The 18,616-nt window shown below is 44.7% G+C and overlaps 1 long non-coding RNA gene across 1 annotated transcript in view; it reads left to right on the plus strand.

Moving 5' to 3' along the window:
• The first annotated feature begins 13,999 nt into the window (after positions 1–13,999).
• Positions 14,000–18,616, plus strand: part of LOC129383223 (uncharacterized) — a 132,759-nt gene continuing 128,142 nt past the window's right edge. The window contains exon 1 of the long non-coding RNA XR_011893452.1: positions 14,000–14,263. This is a non-coding gene — a long non-coding RNA (uncharacterized lncRNA). The remainder of the gene's footprint in view (positions 14,264–18,616) is intronic.

The raw sequence follows: 18,616 nt of genomic DNA on the forward strand, positions 1-18,616 counted from the left end.
ACAACGATTTAACTAGATTTTGGTCCATATTGCGAGTGTTTTGCGCATTTAACACCCAGACAGAGAGCTATGAATTTCTACGCTAGTCGGACGCGCCGCCGAACTGCCATAAAGCACCTGCTGGCTCTCTCTTCAGACTGATGGCGGGAACGACGGCAACCGCGATAGCTCCGCGCGCTACGAAGAAACGCCGCAATCGACGCTACTGTTGTGCTGTAAATTGCGATGAACGTGAAGGACGGAATAACAACGTTTAGTTTTACCGATTTCCATCGCGATCGTATGAAGGGGAAAGGCGAGAGCGCTGGATACGGGCCGTTCAACCTGTTGGGTAATCGGATTACTAGCATTCCCCACAACACAGCGATTCGCATGAGAAAGTGCGACAATTTCGTTCTTCTGTAATTGTTTTGCGTAGCCCTGACGGAGGACGGCGGTAGCCAAGCGAAAGCTCAAGAATTTGCAGCCGCCACTTCGCTGGTAACAGAAAAAACAACGTTGCGAACCATCCTGCTTATGTGCCATCGATATCTCGACCTTTTAAAAGACGTCCGCCTCCGCTTGACTCAACAAGTGGAACGGAGAGATTTGGCAGGTCAGCTTAACCAAACATTTTGGTTCGTTCATGAATTCAAAATCCTGTTCTAGAGCATCGTTGTATAGCGAGCTCATTTCTACTTACGGTATTTTGTATGTCCTGCGCCGATACAACAAGCACGCTTCGCAAGTGCTGAGCCTGCTCGACTGCGTTTTTCAAATGTGAGCAACGAAGTTGCTGTAGGAGCACTGGACGAGTAATTGCGAAGTAACGCACGTGTGTAAAGAAAAAAATGTCGCGTTTATTCACATTATTTTTGTGCGCGCTTGTTGCTCGAAGCGTATGCGAAAAGTTCAAATTAAGGTACGAGCGATGCTGTAGCTCCTGCGAGAAAGAAAGATGCAGCGCGTAGGCACTGTAGGAAGCTTCTTTCGTTATGATCGCACGCTGTTTGCTGCCTTGGAAAACGTTTTCTGTTTGCTGCCCTGGAAAAGGCTATGAAAGGATTTACTCTCTGTAAATAATTGCGACACAAAACATTACTATAAAATACATAAAGATATAGGAGATACTTAAGTCTTGTGTTCAGGACATATTCAATATGAACCAATTTGAAATGCTTAGATTTTTATGCTGATATGCCTATAGACAAACCTGATGCTCTCTGTACTTGCGAGTTGCAGCACGCCGAAATAACACTTGAGACTATATTGTACACGTACTTCGCCCTGCTGAGCTTCCTTTCCGAAGCGTAGATGGGCGGAAGACGCTTTCCAGGTCCTTGATTTTTAGGAAACCGTTCCTCAACACAAACGAAAGAGAAGGGTCCATTGTGGTCTATGCACCTTCGCTTGCGGACAGCTCTCCTTGCACTACTCAGTTCGCGCCAAGGCTCCGATGAGGGCGCTGATGACGGGTTTTCCCGCAGCGCCGCCTGGGCAGAGTCTGAGGTCTATGGTGCCACTTGCAGCGTCTCGACAAAAACAAGCGCGCGCACGTCTGCGCGCAGCCAACCTTTTCTTGATTTCTTCTTTTTAGTTGCGTCGATGCCGTAGCACTTGCTCCTAGTCAACGTACCGTTGGTACTGTGCTGCGTGCGACAATCCGTGCGGCGTCTTTCGCGAAAATTCTGATGCCGCTATAGTGTCGTTATGAAGTCTCTCGTGCGTGGTGCTTCGTCACGAAATCAGAAGAATTCAAGAATGCGGTTGCCTTGCGTCTATAGTGGCTTTCACACATCAGCGATTTGAAGGATCTCGTGGATGTAAGTTTGACTGTTGTGAACCAAAGCGTGGATCACGCTGTTTCCGGGAGCCTTGTGCATAAGGCGACTATTTTTGTGCACGTGGTTGTTGCTCGCAAGTACCAAAAGCAAATTTTGGACCATACGTTGCGTGCGTAAAAGTTAACACGTTTACGAAAAAGGTAAAACTTTACAGTGGTATTTACGCTATCGGGTAGAGGCTTCCTATTTATGTTCTTGTAATTATATGGCGACCCGCAAGCTGGTCGGCAAGCAGAGCAGCAGATCCCATCAATTACAAAAGCGACAAGCAAAATCCTCTGACAGCGCAGAGTGTAAAGAAGTTTCACGCTAAGCAGCTAAAGTAACCCTCAATAAATTGTTCGCGAATGAAAATACTGTACATCGAGAAAGAAACACAGACATTTGAAGATACTAACAGGTGCTTCATTCAAATGAAACAAAGTTGGTCGGAGTTGAGAAATTTTCACGGTAACATGTTTGTGCATGCGCGTTTGCTGCTACATTATATAGATCTATAATACGAAATTTCCGAATCTATCGAAGTGTCTTAATATACAAATGGAAAGTATCGTATCGGATACAATAATTGCGGTAGTATCTTGTATATGTATCTAAAATACTTGTTGCCCGAGTATCTTGCATCGTGTCATGATACAAATGCAAAGTATTATTACCCAGCCCTGGGGAGGGGGCTACATCGATGGTCATTTGCTCACGACGCGTCCGTCTTCCACACTAACGCTAAGAGCACAGTCAATAAACTCTGTTCACTACGCGCTCTTGCAGATACTGCTGGCTCTGACGTCATCGCTCGAACAGAAACCTGGCTTAACACTGCTGTACGCGGCGATGAGATATTTCATGACTCATCTCGTTTCGCAATTTACCGTCGTAATTGCGTTAGACGTCAAGGAGGAGGCGTTCTACTCGCTATATCTAATTCATTGAAATCAAGTCATGTTACCGTGGAGAATGACTTTGAAACTGTCTGGGCATGCGTTGTATTCGGACACCTGAAAACAGTACACGGCGTTTGTTACTGTCCTCTCAATAACCCTCCCAACTTTCTTTCTAAATTACACGATGTATTGAGTTCTATTATAACACGGCATGCCTGGTAACCGACAGTGTTCGTAGGTGATTCAAGTTTTTCTAAGATATTATGGTCGTATGATCCGCCCGCTTTGTCACTGTATTTATCGGGAAGTCAAGAATTCCTTGAATTCTGTTCTACTTCTTCATTTTCGCAAGTTGTGCTTCCACCTACTCTCCTAGCTAATGTCACTGCGAATATGTTTGGCTTTATTCTTACAACTCGAGCTGATAATATTTCTGGCTTATCTTACCTGCCTGAATTAAGTGACCATTTGGCTCTTTCATTTGATCTTCGCATTCCTATTTGATTTTGGTACAACACTGCCAAGCTGGTTTTATCAAGAAAGGCACTGCAAATCATGCATTTAGCATCTTGAAATACTTTACATTTGTATAGTGAATTCGTAGGTTGCGCGTCGAGCAGTATCGCCAGCATACACGTTGCGCTGGCCCCGTTGGATGTATTCAGAGAAACGTTTCAGTCACCAATGCTGCACAAGCGTAGGAACAGCAGAAAAAACTTTCCAGTGACACTTGAACTTTTCAAAATGTGTATATTTGCATGCATATAACTGGTATACTGGTAACGTAAACTGAGCTCGTAGTGAAGCTCAGTTTGGAACTTACGTTCTGTGTCAAATGATTATTTAAATTATAAGAGTCTCAAAAGCAATACTACCAGCCGCTTCTCACAATGCGATGGATTACATTTGTGAGCCATGTGGTGTACCCGAAAAATTACATAGCACTCTGCAATCTTGTAAATGTAGTTGAGCACAACCGCTTTTCCGTTGAAGCCGCCAAAATACAACATAATGTCTTGCTGGGCGACTGGGTACGTATCTGTGAATGAACGGGACTCGTTTGATACATGCCAGAGGCATTCACAAGGGATCGAATAACTGTACTGGATTTTCATTTCATTCGCTAGATAGTTCTGGCTAGGTGAGCCTTGTGCTTGCAACCATTCCCTTTTTTGTCTTGAATCGAGTGCTCATCTTTTTTGCGCATGCCTCTCGCTGGTTTCCCTATTAAAAACACCCGCATTACGCAATATGTGCCAACAAAATGGAGAGGCTCGTGGAAAATGCGCACTGCACGTCACAGCCAGCGGCGCTAATAATACCACGCGCAGCGATATGCCAGCGACTACTTGACGCGTAAATCAGTTAACCACTGTTTTGACTGCGCACAGTCAGGGTCCTTGTACAATAAATAAGCACGACGAAGGCCCTCCACGTAGTGATGCGGCAGCTACGCCGGCTGTCTTCTTGCCCATAGCAAGATGGCGGCGACCGGCTTCGCTTTTGGAGAGCCACCTCCACTCCAGAAGTCTAAGTATACAACTTCCTTGGTCTGCACGAGTCTTCGTGGAGTGTACGTGAAGGAGAACAGCCCAACTAGCTCTATCATTCCAGGTTTAAAGAGCGTAAAAAGATGGCGACAACAAGAAACGCATACATACAGGACCAGCGCTGTCTTGTGTGTCAGTGTTCCTTTCTGTCGCCACCTTTTCGCGCTGTTTAAACTTGAAGTACTCCTAGACGACGTCTACGACGTGTTTCCAGCTACCAGAATCACTTCCGCTGGATTGAACCAGCAAAAGCACAGCCTTTAAGATCAGTACTTAAAACCTAGAAGGCGCCATCCTATAAAGGGTCGGCGCGTATAATGTAAGGAAACGGTGGAAATTCACCAAGTAGTATATCATCTGTCTGCATTGTTGTTCACGCTTTATGTCAATGGCATGAAAAGACGACTGGAAAGCAGTTTGATTTATCATACATGCGTAACGTATACAAATGGTGCAACAGAAGGTTCCCGGAGTGATGCATGCGGACAGCATAGTGCTACTAGCAATGCAATGCAAGAGATCTACAGACACTCGCCAATATGTCTGGCAACGCAGGGACGCGGAGCTTAAGTTCAGGCTTTAAGTTTAGCAAAGAGAAATTGTGAATTAGAATCTTAAATGAAGATATGAGCAATTACGGGGCGTCGACACAACAGCAAGCCATACCGATAGTCATGCAATATAAATACCTCGGCGTATGCATAAACGAAGGAAGGACCTACTCAAGCACCCACCAAGATCATCTGAAGATAAAGCGAAAGCGGAATGCAGCAGTAATGAAACATAGAGCACTTTGGCACCACAATAAGTATGAGGTTGTGCCGAGAATATGGAAAGGAGTAATGGTGCCAGCGCTAACGCACGCAATTGCTATTCCGTGTTTAAAAACGGATATCTTGTCATGGCTGGATGTTAACGAAAGATCGGTAGGCCGGTTGGCTTTGGGAGCCCACGGCAAAACCCCGAATGAGGCAGTGCAGGGGGACATGGGTTGGGTCGTTCGTACAACTTCGCGCGCTAGTATTTGCGATCAGACCGCTCAAATAGTATTCTTACTTGCGTACGACGTGTATTTAAGTCTTAAGAAGAAATGTATTTCTTTTTTTTTATGCAGTGAATGTGCGTGCACTGCGGCCGCAGTGTCGGCTTTCATTCTACTACGTCACTGTAGTTCCCTTGGAGAACAAAGATTTTGTGTGCGCTTCATGTAGCATATATGTCTCTGTTTTTTTTTTTTTTTTTTGCGCAGCATATAGTTTTTCATCAGTAGGTCTCGCTAACCGTCAACAGAAAATAAGAACTCTAACTTGCTGTTTGCCGCTTTAAGCGAATGAAACATATCTGCCCCATATTGGCGCCCGGTTCTCAGAGAAGCGCAGAGCAAAAATTAGTTTTGAAGAAAGACTCAAAACATGGATCAAAATTAATAGACGGCTAAAGTGCACATTTATCTGCACCTGAAAAGCATGGACACAGAGTGCAGGAAGAGGTCAAGAAAGTTGGCAACCAAGTACAGGGCAATTCTAAGTGTACATAGACAACCAGGGGGTATCAGGAAGAAAGAGAGAAACAGAAACAGCGCATTAGATGCAAAGAACGGAAACGAAAATGGCCATGGAGACTTACAAGAATTCGAAAAAAGATATTATAGAGAGGCAAATTTGTGCGACAACGCTTACTATTTGAGGCTCGAGCTTGTTGCTTAAGGACAAAAAAAAACATACCACAGGAAATATTCGAAATCAGATGAGGCCTGTGTACGCTGCAGAAAAAGTGCGGAGACCACTGAGCACATCCTAACGAAATGCAGAGGGATTCCCCAAGCGAGAACAGTACGCAACGTACACCTTCCAGAAGCACTTGGATTTAATGTGGAGGGAAGCATCAACCGGTCAGCAGTCGAGATAAGTAAGAGAAGTTTCGGGTATTGGTTGAAAAAAGGCAGGGAAGGGATTGATACCACCGGATCGCGTACCGGCATAGGTAGCGGCACAAAGTAGATTGAGGGGGAAAAAAGAGAATAAGGATATATATAGAAAAATGCTAGGATGAAAACCATGTATAGCATACTTGAATGAATCAAGCAGGCTAGCGGACTATTTGTCACCACCCTATTCCGAAAGGGATGCCAATAAATTATCATCAATAAAGCATCATCATCATGATCATTAAAGTGAAGTGGGCCGCATCAAGGTCGTGCTGTTGGAAATTGCTGGCGATACTACTCGGCAAGGGCGTTCGTACTACTTCGCGCGCTGGCATTGGCGATCAGGCCGCTCAAATTGTGTTCTTAGTTGCGTACAACATGTATTTAAGTCTTAAGAACAAATGTATTTCTTTTTTTTTATGCCGTGAATGTGCGTGCACTGCGGCCGCAGTGTCGGCTTTCATTCTACTACGTCACTGTAGTTCCCTTGGAGAACAAAGATTTTGTGTGCGCTTCATGTAGCATATATGTCTCTCTCTCTCTCTCTGTCTTTTTTTTTTTTTTTGCGCAGCATATAGTTTTTCATCAGTAGGTCTCGCTAAACGTCAACAGAAAATAAGAACTCTAAGCTTGCTGTTTGCCGCTTTAAGCGAATGAAACATATCTGCCCCATATCGGCGCCCGGTTCTCAGATTTACATGAAGTACAATACTTACACAAACGAAATGCAGCGCAACATTCCATTCGTGTTTGCGCCTTCCTCGCGTAACAGAATGCGGAGTAATTGGCACGGGGTCTTTCAATGCGGTCGGCCCTCGGGTGCCGAAAAGTGTTTTATTTAACTCTTTCATATACTAATCTTTGGCCCGTAAGCCGTGTTAAATTTTTGCCAGTCCGTGTTTTCGTTGTTGTTTTAAGCGGGCGCGGTAGCTTAATTATCGGTTATAACATTGGGCTGCTAAACATTCGAGCTCGCGAGTTCAATCCAGGCCACTGAATTCAATGGAAATGGAAAGACATTGGTGCACTTATATTTCTGTGCGCGTTAAAGAACCCCAGGTGTTGAAAACTAAACCGGGTGCCGAATACTCACATGGCCATTTTGCCACGTAAAACCGCAAAACTTGTTCACGTAAAAAAAAAAAGTTACCTGCGTCCTCCGACATTTTTACAGGGGTGTAAGCAAAATGAAACTATTCTCGAGTCTGATTTCCCAGAAGAACAGATTATGCTTATGTTACATTTCATATCTGTATGTAATGATGCGCCCAAATGTACGCCCGCTCAATTGAGCAGCTTGTATATTATAAACGGCTACTCTCGGTTATCCGCTACACCATTTCCTAACGACAATAATGAAGCAATCAAAGGAACGACATGCCTCACGTACACGCCGAGATATGTAAGGATCTGCTTTGTTCGTTGAAGGAGATAAGTGTGCTACCTCATGCACTCAGTTTTAATGAGATGCAAACATGGTGAGACTGTCCAAGGAAATTAGAAATACCTTGTCCGAATCGAGTTAGCAATCAAGATTTACAGGCTGCCCCAAAATATGGCGTTTATACTGAATGACAGCTAGGAACTTGCTAAGCAGAAATTATCAACCCCCTTGGCGTCAATTCGCTCGGGAATCGGTGTGCCTCGGCGCAACAGCCGCGACTCTCCAACAGCAGAATCATCGGGAACAGTGCTCCCTTGCATCGGTCACTCGCCCTCGAGACTTCAAAGTGCTGTTATGCGTTACAATCGAACAGAGGCGACTATTCGACCACTCTTAACAGCGAATTCTGGAATCTAATACGATCTGAATAGCCAATACCGTTCGATGGGGCTTGTATGTTTCTACTTCATTTCACTTGCTGGCGCGTTGAAGGAGATCGCCAGACCACCCATGCAGATTACATTGGTCTTTACTTCCCAGTTTCATCGATGCAGTCTGAGTTCATCCTTTCTCTAAAACTGTTGTTCATATTGGCGTACAATCATTGCCGTGTTTCCTTCTTTCCGAAAACCCATTGGGCTACCTGGGGCTGGTTTCATATAGAGATGAAATCGACGAGAGTGGCGATATGGGCTTGTTGGTCGGTCGTCATGGAACGGTATATGGATAGCGCAATAAAACAAGGACACAAGAAGAAACGAAGACGAAGACAATTAGCGCTAACTACAAACAACGAAAATTTACTTCCGGGATCGGTCGTACATATATACTACACCCAAACAACCTCGTGCACAGCGATATCAACCCTGAATATACACTTACATGACGGCATGACAACAATCTGAAACCGGTACACCAGGAAAACACAAGAAAACACAAGCTCTCATGTCATGCGCAAATCTAACTCTCTCGCGGACAGTGCTTGTGACGGTTTGCTGATGCATTGGCCAAGAGAATTTGCTCCTTTTCTATTGTTAATCTTACACACTCACGCTTATCCCTATATATAATAGTGGTATTTTCTAGAAGTAGGCGACATGGCCGACATGGACACGTTTTGCAATGAAAAGCAAGGAAACCGTCACCTTATACACTCTGACACTTATTTCTGTGCTCTCTTAAGCGTTCATTTATGCATCTTCTAGTTTGGCCATGCGCATTCACCACGTGACAGCGGAATGCGATAGACAACCCCTACCGCGCATCCGACGAACTGACCTTTGTGACTTTTATCACACACCAGCTTTTTTGTCCTCATTGGGTTAGTGGTTTGGCACAAGGTACTTCACGTATTTGAAACTGCAAAAACAACCCGTACGTTAGCGCGACTTCATATCTTTTTCAGGCATGATACCTGGTGTATGTAGGAAATATGGCGGTTTTCACTTGCCCACGGCCGCTAGCTCTGGCATCCTCACGGGGGCAATTTGTCGAACGTTCCTCCTTTAGCAACCTCTTAGCAACCCGCTTTTGGAACAGGCGACTTTCCTCCCTGAAACGCTGCTTCCTGCAGATGACGACAGGCGGCGACACAAGTTCATGCTTGCGCCGTCGCGGGAGCAGCTCGCATCCCCATAAGCACAGGCAAATTTGCATTTCTTTCTTAAAAACCAAGCAAGAAACTGTGCCAAGTGTTATCTGGAAATTTTGAGTAAGAACAGTGCAACGGTGAGTGCAAAACCTTTTTTAAAACTCGCGCAAAGAAATATTCAGCACCCTGTATATAGGCAGCAAAATGGTCTACATACAGATTTGCAGTTGAAATAAGCACTATTTCAACAGCGTGCATGCGTAATCTGTCTCAGCGCCCACAGAGAAAATTTCACACAGAAACGTCTCTGGGAGTTGTCTAAGTATACGTAAGCCTTGTGTCATCTACTCATCTCCCCGCCACCCGGTGTCATCATCAAGCTTATGGAACTTGATCCGTCCAGTATAGACCTTTACCAACCCTTATCGGCTGTTATCAACCATATCGGACTAAATATTTATCGTCAATAAACCTTTATCTTCACCAGGACTAGGTGGCATCACGTCGCTGCCCTATATGCCACCTTGGACAAGACGCACGTGCTCAGCTAGTGCTCAACTACTACAATGAGTCTTGGCACAACGGCGTCGTTCCTAAACAATGAAAATCGAGCCACTTGACCCCCATTCTGAAACCTGGAAAGTCTCTGCTTGCTCTATCATCATATCGTCCGACGGCGTTTTCGAGCTGCGTCGGCAAAGTGATGGAAAGAATGATTCTTGCTTGCTTGGAACGGTACCTCGAGCGATTCAACATCTATCCGAACGCCATGGCAGGCTTTCATCGAGGTCGCTCGTCCATCGACAACGCCATTGACATCGTTACCTGGGTCCAAGAATAAAAAAGCCTCAAGCGCCTATCAGTCGCACTTTTTCTAGATGTCAAAGGAGCATGTGACAACGTCGCCCATGAGGAAACGCTAAACTCACTTCAGGCTGTCGGAGTTTTGGCCGGATGTATCAATGGATTCAGGACTATTTTACTGAAAAGTGCTTTTTTTAACAGACCGAAGTCGGCCAAGCTTCGGAACATTACCTCTGCCGTGGTGTGCCGCAGGGCGGATTGTTGAGCCCCATATTGTTCAGCGTCATCCTGGTAGGATTTCCGGAGTACTTACCGCCGACAGTTCAAGTCTCAATATGCGCCGACGACATTTGCATCTGGGCCTCTGCGGTAACTCGCCCTCAGGTACGGGCCAGGCTTCAGAGGGCAGCAACCATGACGGCGTATTATCTCCGAAAACAAGGCCTCATTGTGTGTACCGAAAAGTGTGCATTGGTTGGCTTTACGCGCAAACAAATGTCGTTGTATCCCGTTTCGAACAATGGTCAAGCTTTGTCTAATGTTAAGACGCGAAGCTTTCTGGGTGTCATCATTGACCGCAACCTCTCGTGGAGCCCTCACTGTGTCTATCTCAGAAGGAGTTAGTTGCCATTGCTCAGGTATTCAAATTTCTCTGGGGGAAAGACTGGCAAAAAATTGACATTGTCTCTTCACTGTTTTCATTGAATACCATAACAGATTTTTAACGCTACATTTCAGATCTAAATTATCGCCTTCCTGTCCACAAATATTAACCAGACGTTGCATATCACTTTGCTTGTTAGATAGCAACACGTTGTCGTCCGCATAAAACAAATCTGGAAGCTGCTGCTCTACTACAGTACCCGCTTGTTTGTATGAGAGATTAAACCCGATGTTACTAGATATTACTTTCCACCAGCGCCCCTTCCATCCTCACCATGCGGCTGGATGTCATGATCGTCCCCTTTGGAGCGGGGGGGAGGGGGGGGGATATTATACTGCCTAATGTCCTACCTAGGTTACAAAAAAAAAGAAAAACCACTATGAACTCCCAAGACCAAATTTTCTGACCCCATATTGCCAACTTTGCTTTTGTATGTCTCAGTTTTTTGTCGTTTCCCTACATTCGGCCACCAATCTTCCAATCGCCTCTTACTAATCTCTACTGCGGACGTGTTTACTTTTTCCCTGCTCTCGCTGAACCCAAAGGCATCAAGGAGGACAGTGGTGCCTAAATCGACCGCTGGGCAGATGTCTTGACATTCTAATAAAACATGCTCCATCGTTTCCCTAGCTTTACCGCAGCTAACACATGCTTCTTCCTTCTTATATCTCGCTTTATAGGTGCGTGTTCTAAGGCATCCTGATCTCACTTCGAAAAGTAATGAGCTTCCCTTAGAGTTATCATAAATGGTTTCTTTCCTGATTTCGTTTTTTCCTCTTAAGTAGTTACTCATGGCAGGTTTCTTTTCCATTGCCGCCACCCATGAGAATTATTTCAGCCTTTCTGACTTTCCGCTTGACACTCTTTGTTGCTTACAATACAGGCCACTACTTGCTGGTAAGCTTTCTATAAAAAAAAAATATTTATTTTCCTTCACTGCGAATTACACTCCGGCTGGATGGATGTTATGAGCGTCCCCTCTGGAACGGGGCGGTGGGTTGCGCCACCAAGCTCTTGCTACTATACTGCCTAATATCGTACCTAGGTTAAACAATGCAAAAAGAAACAAAAAGCACTATGAACTACCACGCCCAAATTTTCTGGTCCCCTATTGCGAACTGTGCTTTTGTACGTCTCCGTCTTTTGTCGTTTCCCTACTTTTCTTCCACCAATCCTCCAATCGCCTCTTACTAATGTCTATTGCGGACATGTTTGCTTTACCACTGCTCCCTCTGAACCCAAAGGCTTCAAGGAGGCCAGTCGTGCCTAAATCGACCGCTGGGTAGACGTCTTCACATTCTAATAAATCATGCTCCGTAGTTTCCCTAGCTTTACCGCAGCAAGCACATGCTTCCTCTTCCTTCTTATAATTCGCTTTATAGGTGCGTGTTCTAAGGCATCCCGATCTCGCTTCGAAAAGTAATGAGCTTCCCTTTGAGTTATCATAAATGGTTTCTTTCCTGATTCCGTTTTTTCCTCTTAAGTAGTTACTCATGGCAGGTTTCTTTTCCATTGCCGCCACCCATGAGATTAATTCAGCCTCTCTGACTTTCCGCTTGACCTTCTTTGTTGCTGTGTTGCCCACCCTACAGGCCGCATACTTGCTGGTAAGCTTCCTAGTTTTTTTCCTCCACTGTGAATCAATGTTTTTCCTGTACAGATACCTGAACACTCTCCCAGCCCATTTCCTTTCTTCCATATTCCTCAGCCATTCTTCATACTCAATTTTACTGCGAGCTTCCCTCACTTCAAAACTAGTCCAGCCCATATCACCCTGCACAGCTTCATTTGTAGTCTTCCCATGAGCGCCCAATGCGAGGCGACCCACTGACCTTTGGTTCCCATCGAGTCCTGATTGTAGCCCCGATTTATAGCAAACAACCGCATTTACAAAAGTAAGTCCTGGAACCATTACACCTTTCCACATACCTCGGAGGAACTCGTACGAATTGTATCCCCATAGCGCTCTGTGCTTCATTATGGCTGCATTTCTCTTCCCCTTTACTGTTATGGTTTTTTCCTGTTTCCATATATCCATTGCCTTCGTTTATCCATATACCAAGGTATTTATATATTCTTTTACCCGATGTATTTCTTGGCCCTGTATCTCCACTGTCTGTTCACTGTTTTCATTGAATACCATAACACCTGATTTTCTAACACTAAATTTCAAACCTAAATTGTTGCCTTCCTGTCCATAGATTTTAGCCAGACGTTGCAAATCACTTTGCTTGGTAGCTAACAACACAATGTCGTCGGCATAAAATAAACCTGGAAGCTGCTGCTCTACTACTGTACCGACCTGTTTGTATGAGTGATTAAAGCCGATATGACTTCCTTCTAGCGCCCTCTCCATCCTCGCCATGTACATCATAAACAGCAGCGGGGATAAAAGGGCACCCCTGCCTCAGTCCCTTGTTGATATGAACTTTCTCCTCGCTCCTCATCCCTTCCCATTCAACGCAAACGGTATTTTCTAGGTAAATGTCTCTCAAAAGCTGTAGACAATCGTCATCTAAGCCTTCCCCGTCGAGAATATCCAACAAAATTTTGCGGTCTACGTTGTCATAGGCTCCTGTAATGTCTAAAATGGCCACATATTACGGTCTGCTTTCTACTTTTGATATTTCAACACACTGAGTAAGAACAAATAAGTTATCATCTAAACGCCTACCTATCCTGAAGCCATACTGAAGTTCTCCCAATATGCCATTATTCCCTGCCCATGCTTGAAGCTTTAATTTGATTGCCTGCATTGCTAGCCTGTATTAACAGTAAACGGTTTATACGTGAATTCTGTCTTTCTCCCGCTTACCTTCATAAATTAAATTCATTCTACTTTGTCGCCAACTGTCTGGTATTCGTCTATCATTTAAAGTTTTTGCCACTGCTTTCACCAGAGCTTCCTTACTTCTTGGTCCTAGTTTACTTATCAGCCTAACGGGAACCTCGTCGAGCCCTGTGGCTGTGTGGCCGGTGTGGCTGTGGCCGGCGCTATTCTTGTAGGAAACTCTCGGCATAGAATGCCTCAGCGGGAGAGCGCCCTCTGGCCCACTGGGCTCACTCAAGCAGCAACTAATGCAAAAAGCAAAAGCATAGCCTTCGAGATTTGCTACCCAACATGTGTATGACGCATTTCTGGTTCTTAAAATCGCGTTTGGCGCATGTTACTAGCCAAAGCATAGCCTTGGAGACCCGCAATTTAATAAAGACGGTGCCATTTTATATTTCTCCAAAATCTGAAGCAGAATATTTTATGACGTGCAGGGAAAAACGCACGTCTGTTAGTCTCTTGCAAAGTCTAGGAGGTGGCGCGACCGACCATTTCCATAACTTCATTGCCTTTGTGTTTCTCTCCACCTTTCTGTGCAGCACGCCATGCGTTCGTGCACGTTGTTTATGCGCCTGTGATGAACCGGCTTTTTCAATGTTTGGCCTCCCGCGAAAGCTTGACTTGCCCTACAACGGTTCCTCTATTCGCGTTTTTCGGTACGTTGTGTTCGCAAAGGGAAACTGCGTGTGCAAGCTCTGAACTGAACAAGAGGTGTGCTAGCCCCACGGAGTGGCTAGCCCTCAGTGAGTATCCCGGCGGAGCGACAACCGCAGTCAGTGGTATCGAGAACTCATCCGCCTGCACAGGTATTGTCTTGGATTGCTTTTCTTTTCTTGTTGCATGTGCTGGCAATATCCGTAATGTTATTGTTACTATTTGTAGTGCTTTCGGCAGCGTAGGACGATGTTCTCTTTTGTGTTTGTGAAGATTTTAAAGTTTCTTCATATTGCTTAAAGAAGTTTCTCGATCCACGTGCAAACACAGTACAGAGCAGCGATATGGGACAGATAAAGAGAGGAATAAACCGGCTGGCCATGAAGCGATGAGGTACATTGCGACAACTACGGAAAATACATTTGTCAGCGTAAATAAAAAATATTCGCAGTCTGTGAACGTGATTCCAGAAGCGAAAGGTGACGCCGCTACAGGCAGAACTTTCTAGGACCAAGCACCCAAAAAATACGAATAAAAGCAGAGACGACATTACAGCGCTGAATTGTCATCACTGCTTCTGTCGCCATTCACGTGTGCGCGACATTTTTCGTTCATCAGCTGCTTATGCTTGTAAACGACAAAGATGACATGTGAAAATTGTATGTCTAAATAGAGCCAAGCACATGCTGTTGTAGCGACAATGCTGACCTATCATGTGAGGTGCTGCTAGACGAAGTTACAAATGGCAAGCTTTATTTATTTAGAACAGCAACATTAAACACACCGACAATTAAAGCACAATGCACACAAAGTCAGGTTGCCATAAGTATTAAAAGCACTGTCAGTTAATTAATAGTCAAATGATAAGCATAATAGTATTTATTTGCTCATAACATAACTGTGGACGGTGTGCAAAGCCGTGCAGGAAGGGGAAAACCTTTATGCAAGTGTGCCTCTCGGCCTGCCATGCACAGTAAGAGATAATAATGCATGCAAAAACGAATGCACCCACACACATGGCATAGATAAAGTGGCCTTGCTACAGGCTTGACAGGGCACAGCAATACGCAAGGTGCAGAAGCTCAAGCACAGTGTTGGAAAGTAGTCGGACACCTGTTACACAAATTCCAGTAGGTGTCTGGCCTTGGCAACTGCATTGGCAGTATGCATCGGAAATGAAAAATCAGGGGTAAAGGCGACGCTGAGGATAGGCATTGATGTTGTGCATTTAAAAGGGATATTGGGAAGAGTATATGTGGCAGTTTCTGGGGGGTAATCATGACTGTACCGCATGGTGACACACTTGGACAGATTCAGGATGAGGCAGTTGCGGTCAGACCACCACTCACTGGCAAGCAGATGAATCTGGAGGGTACTACAGCAGGGATTGTGGGAAGTCTAAGCAAGAAGAGTGATGTCATCACCACACTGTGAGAATGTAGTTGGACAGTCATAGGTGATTTGTATAAAGGGAGAACGAGGTTGGACCAAGTACACAGCTCTGTGGGACACCAGCTGTAACCGCGAAACCATCCGAGCGAGATCCATGGAAGAGGATCCGGTGAGCTGGAGCAGTAAGTAATCAACCCATCCTTCGAAGAAGGAGTGCACAAAAGGCTGTTTTTGCGATTTTATGCAAGAGTATTATGTGGTCGAGTGTATTGAATGCATTACTAAAATCAAGTTGGGTCATATCTATGGCTATACCACAGTCCAGGTTGCCAGTGCAGTCTCGCAGTACTATACTTTTTTGAAACCATACTGTGTGGGAGCGAGGAGGTGGTTTCCTTTGTAGAACTCGAGCAACTCGCTATTTGCTCATATGTTTGGCAAAGCATCGAAGTGACAGCCACGGGGTGCTATTTGGCCGGGACTTAAGGAGGCTTTCTCTACCCTTGTGAAGAGGGATGATGAAAGCCTGCATCCATGTGTTGGTAGGGAAGGGGGGGGGGATTTCGCACAAATAGGATAATGTAACAATTCTGTTCCATGTCTTCTCCTTCTTGTGCTTCATTAGTGGTGCGAGAGAGGCTCTACAGTGGTTACCACCAATGTTGACCCGTTTTAATAAAGGAATCATTAGATTATACAGGCCGAAGTGAACTAAACATGACTACATGGTATAGTTATATCACACCATTTTGTTCCCGCTTGAATTGTGCTGGCAAATTATTTTTGCTGCTGCGTTGCCTAAAAAAGAAAATTCACTTTGAAATATAGCTTTCTGCTGCACTAAGAGTATCTTTCTGACATCTCATCATGTCTATGAAGAGAGTGCATCAGTGAAGCTGTGGCATTTTAGCAAAATGTGCGGCGGCATCATCTGGCTTTTGAATACTGTATGTGATCCTTTCTATCGTCGCTCTTTTCAACATCAAATCAGCGTGCCACTCGGACCAATTCGTTGCCCATGATGAGATGCCATGCACAGCTACTGGCAAACTTCTGGCTGCATTCACCACTACATGCGGTGGCTCACTCGCTTGCTCGGAGCTGGAAATGGTATCCTCAACATGAATCTGTAGAAGTGACCACCAACTGCCTTTCGTTAATATGCGTGCCAGACTTCCCTTTTGCAGAAAGTCAATTCTGTGATCATCGTTACGTCTAAATATAGAATGCTGTTATGCGCTTGGGGGATAAGAAAACAGAAAATGCACTCTCAAAGTTAGTGGAAATTATTTCATGTCGTTCCTAGTGAGGCAGCATCCCATATAGCATCATGCCGTACCTGCCGCGTGTTTCCGTTTAGTCAAAGGTGCAGGCACACGATAGATGCGCCACATTTTCTTAACTCGCATACGCTGCGAGAGAAAAATGTGGGGACTGTGCCTAGGTATTACGGTCGGGACATCTTTTCGCTCATTTGACCCTAGCTGAGCTGCACTATGCAGTCGTGGATAAATACCCCAGAATGAGCTCTCCCTCTGTTCATCATTCATGGCATAGCAGTCACAGTATCACAGTCGTGATTGGCAGGTCCATAGATCTAATGCGTGTTTGAATGGCCTTTTTCTTCTTAAAAACAAATCTGCAATATGATATTGACACGTGTACGTGTTTATCCACCGCCACGTGACAATGTCATCTCTTTCACTTGTGCAGTCTTTATTTACCTATGCTTCACCACCAGGCCTGACAAGGGCAGCGAAGCTACTCGGTGTGGGGGTGGCGGCTTAGGTAGATGCTGCTTTAGAAGCCGCACACCAGGGAATAAGGACATGCTGTTACTTTGGATTTGTTGTTTTGTGTGCTTACCCATTACAAACTATTCTCAGCTGCTGTAATCCTGTTTCAACGGAAGTTAAGCGACGGTTATCGAGAATCGTGCACATTGCCATCGGCCAGGGAAGACCGGAGCAAAGCGTGTACTTCTCCATAGTACCCAAGCGCAGTCACGTTTCTCTCATGCGTCTCGCACATTTTTCTTGTTTGTTTGCAGCAATGTAACAAGTTTGTGAAACTTGGATAAAGTGCGCTAGAACTAAATTTTGTAACACTTTGTGCATGACAAGCTGCTATGTTTTATTTGACTTCATTTTTACGGACTTTGTTGCCTGCCAAAGTCAGGCACTGCCTTTGAAGCATTTTGTGATTTTGACAGAAAAGTATTCGTAGAAAAGCATAAAGATTATTATTAGTGTGATTATAACTACACTTTTATTGTTAAAAAGGTACTTGGGCCCTTACCACTTCAGCTTCATTGCCAACATCCTCAGTGACTGTTTGGCATACTGGTGGCCTCTGCTTTTCTGGCTAACGCATTGATAAATTTCCATTTTTCAGAGGAGGAGTACTTGGTGGGCTGGTCGCTTCTTGTTGTAACTTTATTACTTCACGTCCAGTAGATTTGCTTTATGTTAATGAAGAATTTGCACAGCAAATATGCAATAAAGCGCTTTTGGTGTATAAAATTTCTGAAGAGACGGTTAACTGCAAATACGGTTTTTCTCTGGGCTTTCTTTATTGTACAAATTATGCAGATGCAGTTGCAAATTGCTTATACATGTAAACGCTCAATCGAATTGCATTGCTGGCTAAGCTGTAAGCGATTTTGTAGCGATGCCTTTTCCCAATGCTAATACCTTTCGGCACTTTTTGCATTCGTGAGTTGTCAAGAGACATTCTGCCCCAGGCGGAGCGTTGAACATGGCCACTGTAGCTCTGTGTTAGGCTTGTGTATTCAAATCTCGATCATACGGTCATGCCTGATACGAATTTTTTGAAAGTCCCGACCCAAGTACATTAGCTTACAACATGCCAAATTAAACCCACCCTTTTGCTTAGCCTCTCTAGGTCAATGAGCATGCATTGCAATTGGTCCCCTGAGTTACTAAGCAAAGCAATGTCATTAGCTAATTGCAAGTTACTAAGGTATTCTCCATTAACTTTTATCCCCAATTCTTCCCAATCCAGGTCTCTGAATACCTCCTGTAAACACGCTGTGAATAGTGTTGGAGTGATCGTATCTCCCTGCCGGACGCCTTTCTTTATTGGGATTTTGT

This window comes from Dermacentor andersoni, chromosome 3, assembly GCF_023375885.2.
Source record: "Dermacentor andersoni chromosome 3, qqDerAnde1_hic_scaffold, whole genome shotgun sequence".
In the NCBI taxonomy this organism is placed as follows: Eukaryota; Metazoa; Arthropoda; class Arachnida; order Ixodida; family Ixodidae; genus Dermacentor; species Dermacentor andersoni.